This window comes from Schistocerca nitens, chromosome 7, assembly GCF_023898315.1.
Source record: "Schistocerca nitens isolate TAMUIC-IGC-003100 chromosome 7, iqSchNite1.1, whole genome shotgun sequence".
Taxonomy (NCBI): domain Eukaryota; kingdom Metazoa; phylum Arthropoda; class Insecta; order Orthoptera; family Acrididae; genus Schistocerca; species Schistocerca nitens.
In genome coordinates this window covers 216,848,671-216,862,512 of record NC_064620.1, presented here as the reverse complement: position 1 = coordinate 216,862,512, position 13,842 = coordinate 216,848,671, and positions in this window count along the sequence as shown.

The following is a 13,842-nucleotide window of genomic DNA, read 5'->3' as shown; positions in this document are numbered from 1 at the left end:
TACACAGTGAGGGAGGATATCAACAGAATAACCTGCTCAGAGTCCCAGAAGACATTATGGTCTTTTGCTGCTCTTTATGGCTTCTTTTAGTCGGCGAGCAACAAGTGGGCACACACCTTTGAGTATCTCAACTGATGGATGAATGCGTCGGCGCTACCAACAGAGACGTCCAATTGTGCAGCGAGTTGTTTGACTGTGATTCGTCGATCACTTCGATTGACAGTGTCCGCAGGAGTCACAGCTGTATGCGACCGGTCGGCATGGGGGAGATTGGACAGGTTTGCACGACCTTACTGAGATGATGACAGACACCTCACCCAATGACTCTCCGTGCTTTTGTTCACGGCCAAGTCTCTGTAGACATTCTGCAAACACCTGTGAAGATCTGCGATACTCTGGTTTTTCGCCAAAAGAAACTCAATGACAGCTCTCTGCTTGGAACGCACCTCCGTTACTGACGCCATTTTGAAGGCTACTTATAGCGCCACCGCCTTTCAGACCTTCATGAAACTATAGGGGCCGACTGCAGCAACGCCGATTAAAAGTTAACCGCGGTCAAGTCAGCATTTAACCCTGATTAACTCGATACTCGGCTGCACCAACCTCGATCAAAGTTTATCGAGGGATTTGATCGCGATTAAAGTTAACCGAGCTCGAAGGGTCGATTATCTTGAATTGATCATGATTAACTTATTGTAAGCATGTAACATGGCAGCGTGTTTTGACTTTTTAGATGGTATAGGAGACGAAGAAATGCTATATCTTCAACGTATAAATCGTCGCAACCGTGTTTGTGTACTTGTGGAAAGGGGAAATCCTTTCGAAGATTACGGTGACCGTAAATTTGAAGAGAGGTTTCGTCTTTCAAAAGAAACAGTGTGGTGGTTATTGGATCAAATCCAAAATATGTTAGTATTTCCAACTTACCGAAATAATCCGGTCTCGCCCATGAACAGAGTCCTGATGACAACAAGGGCATACACAACTGGAGCATTTAATGTAGTAATTAGTGACAGTGCTAATGTACATTTTACAATGACACAGAGCATTATAAGTGAAGTGTCGGGGATCATAGCAACAATGTCTTGTCAATACATAAAGTTTCCTTCTCGAGCGGAAGTACGCTCTGTGATGGATGGTTTCAACACACTGTCACCTGATAAACAAAGTAAGAGCCTACGGAATATCAGACCAGCTGTGTGGCTGGATTGAAGAGTTTTTAGCAAACAGAACACAGCATGTTGTTATCAATGGAGAGTCGTCTACAGACGTTAAAGTAACCTCTGGCGTGCCACAGGGGAGTGTTATGGGAGCATTGCTTTTCACAATATATATAAATGACCTAGTAGATAGTGTCGGAAGTTCCATGCGGCTTTTAGCTGATGATGCTGTAGTATACAGAGAAGTTGCAGCATTAGAAAATTGTGGCGAAATGCAGGAAGATCTGCAGCGGATAGGCACTTGGTGCAGGGAGTGGCAACTGTCCCTTAACATAGACAAATGTAATGTATTGCGAATACATAGAAAGAAGGATCCTTTACTGTATGATTATATGATAGCGGAACAAATACTGGTAGCAGTTACTTCTGTAAAATATCTGGGAGTATGCGTGCGGAACGATTTGAAGTGTAATGATCATATAAAATTAATTGTTGGTAAGGCGGGTACCAGGTTGAGATTCATTGGGAGAGTGCTTAGAAAATGTAGTCCATCAACAAAGGAGGTGGCTTACAAAACACTCGTTTGACCTATACTTGAGTATTGCTCATCAGTGTGGGATCCCTACCAGATCGGGTTGACGGAGGAGATAGAGAAGATCCAAAGAAGAGCGGCGCGTTTCGTCACAGGGTTATTTGGTAACCGTGATAGCGTTACGGAGATGTTTAATAAACTCAAGTGGCAGACTCTGCAAGAGAGGCGCTCTGCATCGCGGTGTAGCTTGCTCGGCAGGTTTCGAGAGGGTGCGTTTCTGGATGAGGTATCGAATATATTGCTTCCCCCTACTTATACCTCCCGATGAGATCACGAATGTAAAATTAGAGAGATTAGAGCGCGCACGGAGGCTTTCAGACAGTCGTTCTTCCCGCGAACCATACGCGACTGGAACAGGAAAGGGAGGTAATGACAGTGGCACGTAAAGTGCCCTCCGCCACACACCGTTGGGTGGCTTGCGGAGTATAAATGTAGATGTAGATCTAGATGTATTTCCTGGAGTCATTGGTACAGTGGATTGCGCTCACATAAGGATTCAGTCACCTGGGGGACAGAATGCAGAACTTTTCCGCAATAGGAAATCATATTTCTCCTTTAATTGTCAAACAATCAGCGACCACAATTTAATAATACGGGACATTGTGCCTCGGTGGCCTGGCTCTGTGCACGGTAGTACAATATTTCGTAATTGCGCTCGAAGGGCACAGTTTGAAAGTGGTGAAATACCAGTCGGTCACTTACTAGAAGATAGTGACTACGCATGCAGACCTTACTTATTGACACCTCTTTCAAATCCACAGAGTGCGGCAGAGCATCGATATAAAAGGTCTCACATTACAACAAGGAACACTGTGAAGAGACAATATGGTTTGTGGAGGGAATGAGGTGTAATCCACAAAAGACAATGGCAATTATAGTGAGTACAGCTGTCTTGCATAATATTGCAAGGAGCACAAGCAAGGAAGAGCCACCAGAAGATACGGAAATTACGTGCTGCTGAGGCTATTACGTAGCGAGAGAGGCCCCGATATCGGCGATAATGAGCCAGTGCCTCCCGGTCAACAAATGTATCGTGATGACACATTACCAGGACGAGCAGTTCGTCGCACTATAATTGATGAACATTTTCACTGAAGTAAACTGTTACTTAATACATGTAAAATATGTAATTATATTTATTTGAAATTATTATAGTGCACAAATAATAAAAATCTTTTTTAAACATTTACATTACATTCGGTAGAATTCTTCCGCTTCCAATATTTTAGCCGGCCGCTGTGGCCGAGCGGTTATAGGCGCTTCAGTACGGAACCGCGCGACCGCTACGGTCGCAGGTTCGAATCCTGCCTTAGGCATGGATGTGTGTGATGTCCTTAGGTTAGATAGGTTTAAGTAGTTCTAAGTCTAGGGGACTGATGACCTCAGATGTAAAAAGTTCTATAGTGCTTAGAGCCATTTGAACCAATATTTTAATTTTTCTTTTAGTGCCAAAATTTTGAGATTTTTTTTATTCTCATTTCTTTCATATGTTCTCTCTTCATCATTTGCAGCTGCTGCTGGATTACTTCCACCCTCTTCTGCATTACACTGTCCGGTGCAGAGGAGGAAGTTGGTTTACGTCTCGGTGGCATCCTTCTCCGATTACATGTTTCTTGTGCTCCTGCACTTGAAGGTGTGGAAAAGGGTTGCTGAACATTCTCCATAACAACCTGTGCTGGGATAAGGCTTTCACCAGCTTCAGCAACAATTACAGATCCATTATTGTTCGTGGTACTGCTGGCATCGCCAACTGCTGCATCATCAACCACACCTACATTTAGATCCATTATTACACTGTACTGTGCATCCAAATCAAAGGTATTTTCCTGGAGCTTCAATGATGAGCCAATTATTTCCAGTAGTTTTGCCTCGTGTGGACTCTTTTTAGGTACTGGTATTGCCTTCCCTCCTTCTGTTTTATAGACTTGAATCTTCTCTTCAGCCAAATCCTTCCGCAACATCCTCTTCAAATTCTCGTAACATGTTTTGAGCCTTTCAGGCCTTCTTTTTGTTACACCTGAAATGGATATGTAGTAGCTGATATAATTTTTGTTGTGTGTATCTTGAATTGTTATTCAATATTAATCTTACCACCATGAAAAATAGTGTTTTACATTAGTAACAGATATTTATTGATTTATGATTCAAATAAAATTTTATCTCACCTGGAGTTGAATTAAATTGTGTTGCTATATTTTCCCATGCATCCAGTTTTCCCATAACTGTGCAACCATCCGTTTTTTTACAATCTAATATACTTGAATTTGAGGCAACGAACTCCAAAAGTATGTCTACTTCGAATTTGGAAAAATTCGGCGTCCTTTTCTTGTTATCCATAGTGCAGTAACAACGCTCACATTACGCCAACAATATGAAAAGCGCGCGCAAGTACCACACAGGCGGTTACAACACCCTTGCCTCAGGCAGACAGCGAATATCATTATCTTTGCATGTATATGGGCGCTTTACTTTGTAACACGCGGAGTTAACCGCGGTCAAACTCCCGATTAGCTAACCGCATTTTGGCAATCAGCGTTTAACTTTGGTGCAGCACAGAGACAACTTAATCGCGATTAAGTTTTAACCGTGATCACGAGACCCTCGATTATCTTGCTTTTTAATCGGCGTTGGAGCAGTTAGTCGTAGGTGCTGAAGCAGGAATGTTCCACGATGTCCCACATTAAAGTTAGCATTTTTACAAGCGTTGATGGCCCTCGAGATATGTTCCTACTAACGTGTGAAGCTCTCGATAGAGTGAACAATTCGACGATTGCTATTCTGTTTGACAACTCTCTGAAGCTACTGTGGCCGGATGGTGTGAAAAGAGACAACGTTCTGCTTCTTGTAACAGATGGTGCTTCATATATGGCTAAAGCAGCCAAAGGGCTTCAGATTCTTTACCCCAGTATGGTGTACGCCACTTGCCTTGCACATACCCGTTGCACAGAGTTGCCGAAGAGGTGCGATCAAATTACGCTGACGTGGACATATTAATTTCCTGTGGCAAGAAAATCTATGTGAAGACTCCGCTACGGGTGCAGAATTCAAGGAACAAGCACCTTCAACGCCCCTCCCACCTAAACCTGTTCTTACACGATGGGGTTCTTGGCTTAATGCTGCTGATTATTACTGCACCAACTACACCCAAACATAAACAATCTTCTGTGAGCTTGATAGCGATGAATCAAGTGCTATCAAAATTATGAAAGAAGTTTTTTCAGACACATTGTCTCGAAACTTGGTATACACCAACGCCAATTTTTCAGTGATATCAAAAGCCATCTAACGATTGGAAGCTGTTGGCACTCAGCTATGTGAGGCCCTGTGTATTGTGCAACATGTGCAGAGTGAGTTGGGTCGAGCTCGTGGTCATGTGGCTGACAAAGTGAAAACCAAATTGCAAAGTGTTCTCCAACAGAATCCTGGATATTCTACACTGTGCAAAATTAGTGACAGTCTTTCAGGGAATGCCGCAACATTTGAAGATACTGAAACAAAGCTGAACTCCAGTGACCTGGCTGCCTTCAAATACGTTCCAGTGACGTCTTGTGAAGTGGAGAGGAGTTTTTCCAGGTACAAAACTATCCTCATCGACAACCGTAGATCTTTGACAATGGAAAACCTGAAAATGCACCTTGTGATCCAGTGCAACTTTGCAGATACTGCAGATTGACATACGGTATTAAATAAAGTGAAACGCTTTAAAAATGGTTCAAATGGCTCTGAGCACTATGGGACTTAACATCTTAGGTCATCAGTCCCCTAGAACTTAGAACTACTTAAACCTAACTAACCTAAGGAGATCACACACATCCATGCCCGAGGCAGGATTCGAACCTGCGACCGTAGCAGTCCCGCGGTTCCGGACTGAGGCGCCTAGAACCGCACGGCCAACGCGGCCGGCGAAACGCTTGAAATACTATGTAGAAATAAAAAGATTGTTTTAGTGTTTCGATAGATGATCTTTTCACTGTACTTTGTGTTAAGAAAATAAAACACTCAGACATTCAAAAAATAGGTGGAAATTAGCCACAGACCCTACAGGAAGGAAGAACTATACTTACAATATTTTGAGAGGTGAATTTTGTATTACTTAATGGTGAATAAAAAATTAAATAAACAAACAAGAATGCTTTAAATAAACTTCTATTAGGTCATATTTTATTTTTTAAGGTTATATTTATGTAAGTTTTAGGTCATAAACGCTCGCTTATTTCACTGTTTTTTAGGTAATTAAAATCCGCGCCCTAGTGATGAGTGAAGGATGCGCCAGCGATGGCTTGGCTGCTCGGACACGACGGTGAACGACCCTTGTTCTGCTAGTTAACGTAAACAGGCTGCAGAATGGCTTGCTGGAGTCAGAGGAAGGATACTGGGTCAGCTGTCAGTGGTCACATGACTTGTGGAAGCGAAGTACGGTAGTGCACGCAAAGCAGCGCTGATACAGTGATGCTTACGCCCCTGGCAGCGGGCCTGGCACAACACGGTACCGTGGCTGCTGCTGGAGGTTTAATTGGATATAATCTGGTGTAATTGTGTTGTTGCCACACTGTTTCCATTCGCTCTCCACTGGCAAAACAAAAATTGTTCAGATGGCTCTGAGCACTATGGGACTTAACTTCTGAGGTCATCAGTCACCTAGAACTTAGAACTACTTAAACCCAACTAACCTAAGGAACAGCACACACATCCATGCCCGAGACAGGATTCGAATCTGCGATCGTAGCGGTCGCAAGGCTCCAGACTGCAGGGCCTAGAACCGTTTTTTTTTTTTTTCCTTCGATATAGTTCGTTGCGTTTGGTCTAGGCGGACGTCACAAGACATCAGTTGATTCCTTTACTCAGTTTTTTTTTTATTTATGACAGAGGGCAAGCAGCCCTCTGACCGAACACGCTGAGCTGCCGTGCCGGCTTAACCGCTCGCCCACCCCGGCCGCCTGGTTTGGCAACCCGTGGTACACTACTGTATGGGAGGTGGCTATGTCACAGACCTAGGGATAGAGCAGTAGTTCAGTTTTGCATCCCTTCTGGCGAGGCGCAAAATTTCTGCTACTAGCAACGCTCAGCTTAAGGAGCATAATGTGGTTTCTTCTTGCAGATTTTTAATGAAATCTAAACTGTTTATGGGGATGATGTGATGAATCTTTCTAATGTGTGAAGGTAATGTTGTGAGCTTAAGATGGCAGAACGAACGTTCGTGATGAACGAAGGAGTGGGCATTCCTCAATCGTAACTGATGGGATAGTGAATAATAAATGTTTCGAAGTGACCATTGATCGACTTTAGACGAGATGAATGCAATGTTTTCAGTTATCTCCAGACTTCTTCTGCGTGAAATCATTCCAGAAGCACTTCGTTCTTTAAGATTTTGTGAGGAGAGGAAACCAAAACAGTTCGCAGATCAACACGGAGTCAGCAGAATCACATATTCATGGGAATTTTTCGACCACTTCAAACTGGAAGGTGAACAATTCCTTGACTCTGTTGTGATGAGATGAACCGTGACTGGCCCATTACACCAATGAGACCAAAGAAACAATCAATGCAGTGGTGGAAACCCTCCCGCCTTCAGCAAAAAATTCAAAACCATTGTTTCAGTATGAAAGAAATGGTCTCTTATCTTTTGCGACCGTAAGAGGATTCTCATTGTATTTCCGTTTCAGGGGAAAACAATTAATACTGCGGCAGTACTGTGAAAGCCTAAAGAAACTATGGAGGGTTTCGTGACAATGCTAGTCTCCACACATCCAGTGCCACAAAGAAACTCTTGGATTCATTCCGATAGGACATCAACCATCCCGTCACAGTCTTTGATCTGGCACCTCTAGATTTCCATCTTTTCACCTTTCTAAGATATTTATGGATGGAAAAAGTGTTTATATCGACAATGAGGTTCAGAGGGCCATCAAACAATAGGGAAAAGATGCAATGGGTGAGTTTTCTGAGAAAAATATGTGAAAACTCATCTTTAGGTTCAAAAAGTGCATTGAGAACGAAGGCAACTACATCGAAAAATAGCGTTTGATGTACATCCGTGAATTTATAAATTGTTCGTAAACATATACTGCCGTTTCAATTTATAAACAGCTGAGTACTAGTACTAATTTCTGGACAAGGCTTATACTAATAGCAGATAAACAGCAGCTCTATAGTGTAACTAAGGAAGCAGCTTGTTTCAGAATATCAACTTCATTTCTAAATTCCTTGATTAAATTTACGTGGCATGAGCATGGAAAGCATTCAGCAGTAAATGGCAATTCATTGTTAATGCAGAGTACAGTTCAAGTTTTTAAAATTTCCTGCCTTTTGTTATTGTGTTCCTTGAATCACTACACGTCCCTCAAGGTGCTCCTTGTTGATGAGATCTAAATAACTTGATGAACGAATGGATGATTCATCCTACAGGAAACAGATCGGGTGATGGTTTATCACCAAATCTGTTTAACATCATCCTAGGAAAAATGAAGAGTATACGGAAGATCGCGATAAACACAGAAGTAATGAAAGAGATCAGACTGGCATCAAAAAGACAAGACCTGAAGGTAGTGTTCCCAGCATTTGTGCATTATCTGGCATTAAGTAAGGCAAATTTGTCTTTGGACCCTGCAGTCGTTTACCAGGGAAATTTTTGTTGAAGGTGATATGCCTTTGCGTACTTCCAACCTTTGAACAGCCTTACGTAGCTAGTTACAGTTACAATAGTTACAGCGGTCCTGTTATTCCATATAAACTCCAGACAAATGTGTGGCTTGGCATTTTTCACATTAAGAAATCATTGCCAGAGGTGAAAGAAGCAATAAGTCATAGAAAAATAAATACTAGGACTGATGAGGTACTGAATGCCAAACTTTAAATTTTCTGACTGATATTTGGCCACTCTGCCATTGACGAGTTACTAGCAAAAGAAGTAGATCTCTCATGAGAAAACAGAATGGATAGGACACTAACATGGCAAGGAAGACCACCTGGAAATTAGATCTGAAAAATCGAGAAATTACACTAATTTAAATATCTTAAGGAATGGACAGAGTAAAATGGCCTGGATGAAGTAACAGCTTTGAAGGTGGAACTACTATACAGGATTGTGCAGAAAAATAGGTACCTACAAAAAGAAGTTAATCACCTGTAAACAAAGATGAAGCACTACAACGCAGAAGGCGGGAACTCTCTACTTCTCAGAACTGAACAAGAAAGCAATACAAAGGAAACGGTAAAGTAAGAAAGAAAAACATTGAGGAAGAATGTAAGAAAATAAAAAGGAAAATATACTTCATGAATGATGATAATCATCACTTTTTAGCGCCAGCAAACTGGGAAGAAGAGGAAAAGTGAAGACGTGTATGCACAATCATGAAAAATTGCGGAAATAACATACAGAAGGAGATAGACATAGTGTGTGCACGTTACTAGAAAGAGTAGATTAGCAAAGGAAAATGTTCTTAATCATCGTGTTAAAACTGACCGCAAATAAAAGAGGTATGAATGAAGGTGTGATTGATCCTACGGAAATCCGGTCTAAGGAGGCTGACATTCATGTCACACTCGGACGACTCCCGTTTTTGTCTCTAGAGGACAGCAGCACACGACAGAATGAAGCGACTGGCTGGTAACTATCAAGAAGTCAGTAGTGGTTGAACTACAGAGAGGGGAGGAAGCACTTGCGGCTAGGCGAATAATGCTCACTTTGAATGGGCTCGAGATTCCCCGATACACCACAGGTTGCCGAGCCTGCTCAAACTATCACATTAGCAAGAGCGCAAAAGGTACGCTAGAAACAACGAAATAGCCCCAACAACAATCTATAGATCTGATTATAATTTGACAGTTGAGCGAGACTCAGTAGGAGAGAGCATTAAATCAATCCAGCAACAAACTTCTGTTGTATAAGAACTATTCTGCAATAAGAGTTCTGATACAATGAGTACGATAAAAAACTTTTATGCTGATTTTAAAGTAAAGCTAACAGTCAAAAGCTTTAAACGTTAAACCACAGTTTACTTGAAATATCCTTCGAAAAATGTCAATTGACTCTGAACCCAGTAAAATATTTTATTTCGTTATTAGAGACCGTAATATTACCAATTATGCATTTGAACTGTGATGGTTCCTAAAAATCAAGAAAGCCTTACACTTTTTCATCAAGATAATGCTTCCTCCACCAGCATCTTTGCCACTACCTCTGACCAGAATTCCTGTTGTTCCTCCCATATAGGATGGCGTATAATTACTCTATTGGCTTTTCATTCACTTCTAAGCCCATACAAATTAATCATTTTATTATATTCTCATCATTCAATTCTTCAATGCCACAATTTCCACAGGTACCCAAACTAGAAATTTAAAACTGCATGACCTCTTGTCTGACTGCTTTTGACAACTTCCCTGTTTCTCCAAAAATCTTGATACCAGACGCTGACATAACCACTGTGTATGTTTGGCTTGGCTCCAAACTACTCTTGCAAAACTGCAGAATATCAGAACCATTGTCCATGAGTAGCTCGGACACTAATCCACCTGCTGTTACCGCTACAATAGGATTAACGTCATACTTAATCTTCCATAGTTGGCAACAGCTTCTCTTCATGTAACAAACTTTTAATTACCACTTTTTGGTCAAAATCTGGCTTAACCAGCCAATTTTTAAGTCTCACTCTCCCTAAATGAAAACACTGAACTCTTGAAGCATACACTTATCAAGCACCAGGTAGTGAGCTTCACACCACCTAGCCTGTGTTTCTAAAAGCAATGTGTTCATATTATCCTGCCCAAATGACTGTTAGCATTTACAATTACCACTGAAAACAAATTCCTAGATAACATCGCTTTCCTCCATAGGTACCTTTGCCCCTGCTAATTGTTCTACATTCGAAAGTTCCCTAGCCTATATTTCAGAAGCATTCCCAACCTGACTCTATTCTAAATTCAGTTTAAGAGCCCAAATTGCCTATACTTGCCCACTATTACCTTGTGCTGCCACTGAATTATGTTCTTGTTCTTATATAGCTTTGCAGGTCCATCTGTATCATCCGCTGGAACGCACAAAAACGATCAGGTTGTATGGAACAATTACCGTCGAGAACACTTGCTGTGGCTCTGAAGTTCTTCTCCATTTGTGTCATTCGTCAAGGTCAACCGTGTCGCTCCAATGACCTGGGTCGCTATAACGCTCCATCAGTTTACCTGTCCACCCGGCGGACTGCTTGTTGCTGCGCATGGCTGCATCATTCTCCCAAATTCAGAGGTGGCGTACCCACTCCGTACTTCGTTTCCTTGTAAACAGGTGTTCTCCACGCCCAATTTCCTCTAAATGTAGGAATATATGATTTCTTGTGTCTGACCGATCCCGCGCCGAGACACCATTTAGTTTTAACGCTTGATTCGGAACATGGTGACTGCCATATTCTGCCCATAGGCTATGCATTGCGTGAGTTTTGGTTTCCACCATGACCGCGCCTAAGGTGCAGTGGCCTACAGCCAACTTTCCATGGCTATGTCTTCTGATACCCACCATCTTGCCCAGGTTATTTTTCCAAAAATCTGACATAGTTGTCTAGTGACGCTGCAGTCAAATCCCTACAAATATAGAATGGCGACATTCACTCAGTACAAGCGGCAAGCAATTCTGTACCCGTTCTCATGGCCATATGCTTAAGCCGCTTGCTCCAGTACTTGCAAAACTCTTTGATGTTTCTCCAGTCTAGTAGGTATCTACCTGTATTTCCACTCCAGAAATCAACCAACAAATCTCTCCGAATTTTTAAAATCCAATATTTCTTCAGGTATGAAACCATTCAAATCTGACAAGCATTTGCAATGTCATTCGCCCAGCAAACCGCTCCCCTTTTAAACCTCCCATTCTAAAAGAAATTTGTTCATGTGCCCGCCAAGATACTGGCAACATGTCTCTAAACTCCTGTAGAAACAATTTCGGATGCACATTACCCTGAAAACGGAATAATTAAGCTTGCGATATCCAATAAAATCACTTCTATTGAGATAACAGGCGAATGCTGTGCTACACTTCGAGACAATTTTAAAACTTCTTTATCATTTTTGATCAATTTCTCGTCCACAACAAGATTATGTGTAACCTGCTCCTGCTGAAACGACTTATGTGTTTTTCGCTCAGCATCCAGTGTGCGATTCATCTCTGTTACATTGTTAATACCGTTGGTACGCTGATCGTGCATGATAGTATCACTTTTACGTATGAGTCAGTTGTTAACACAAAGCTGGCTCATGTATGACTTGCTGAAGCTCTGAGTGTTCAGTGAAACAGCAATAGACACTTTCATTGGCTTCAAATCTTTTGACGATCTATAGCTCGGATTCTTTGTATTTGCTTTGCAACGTTTGGCACAGTACTGAGTTCCGAGGCTACCTGTGATACGCTGGACTCAAACTTTGAATTAAAATGTTCATTCTAAACTGGTTTGTTTTGTTTCACCCTCAATGTGAATTTAGACATTTAGGTAGGCACATGTGTCTGTGTTTGCTTAATTTCTGTCTCTATATTGGAATTTACTCTATCAACCTCATCTTTTACATTTTTTGCACTGGAATTAACTTTACCAATATTTGCATGAATCTCGTCAGTGTTATTTTCAATTTAGACTTTAAGTTACTTAACGTCTCAGTTAATGACACTATCAAAACATTTTGCCCATCAAGTATGCCACCTAGAGACCATTTCTCCTCCACTGAGTCTATCAAAGCACAGGTACTAAATCGCTCAGCTCGAGTACAATTGGTTGCAATTTAACTTGAGCTACTAAAACAACATTAGGAGATTCTGCAACACTTTCATCTCCATGCTGTACCTGAGTACAGCATATATCAGGACTGAAAACTTCAATACTGATAATTTCCCTCTTAACCCTGTCCAAATTAATGATATCCTCTACATCAAACTGTGGCATAGGACTTATTGGGTCCCTGTTATTGGCCATTCTGTTCTGAAGTTTTACATGCATGTCCAGAAGCTGAAAAAGTGGTTGAAAACTCAGCTGCCTCATAGCTGTGAAATACATAGATAGTTGGCACTGCTAGGATGGGTTGGCTTCCAGCTGTGTGTCTCCAGAACAACAACATGCCGCCTCCGGCACATCCCTCAGGGATCGTAGATTCATGTGGGTTCCCCAGTGACAAGCTGCAACTGAATGGTGGTCTTGTCTGCAACCAAACACACTGAACTGACTGTCCTAACTTTCACTTTATAACTTAATTTATATCCAGCTGTTCCATCTTAGTGACGCTGTTAACAAAACTTCCTTATTGGTGAATTCACTGAGAATTTATTACACACATTGATTACACAGCTGTGCTCAGTACTGTTTCCTTGTAACTCGATTTCACAGTTTAAAAAATAATTCTCCCTAACCATGAATATATTTGATATTATTCGTACAAAGAATAAGAACTGCAGTCCTCAGAAGCATCTCAGACTATCTAGCCATGAAGAATTAGTACATCACTCTAAACCAATAGGAGAAATATACATAAAACACTTTTGGAAGGTGTAGTAGAACTAGCTGCCTGCAACTATGAACAGAAGAATAACAGGAGTTCGTTGCCATGTGACAACAGAGACCTATATTTTTGCTCCATGTATTCTAAGTCCATCTGCACACCTTTTACGTGTTAAACCTTAATTTCCCTTACCTGTTCTGCAGTCATTCATAAGTTGAGCTTCCACTGGTAGAGCCTGATGAATCTTTACATGAATACAATGCAAATAATTAAAAGAGGTTTATGCACAATGGAATGAATAACATGATAATCATGTAGCCTGAAGCAATGAATTAAAATTTTTACCATCAGAAGGATTCAAACCCAGGTCACCTGCTTACTAGGGCGATGCACTAGCCATTACACCATACTGGCACTGTGGCTGCCAGACCTGAATGATCTAGCCTAGTATGTCTCTCTCCCCAATACAAATTCTGACTCACATCTATCTTATTGCTATTCTCTTTCTAAACTAGAATCAGTATTGCCAAGGCTCTCTAATATCACAATAGCACCTTAGCAATGAGAGAAATGTGGTTAATCCTACCTGTACCTCCGGAACAGATGATATATTAATCATAT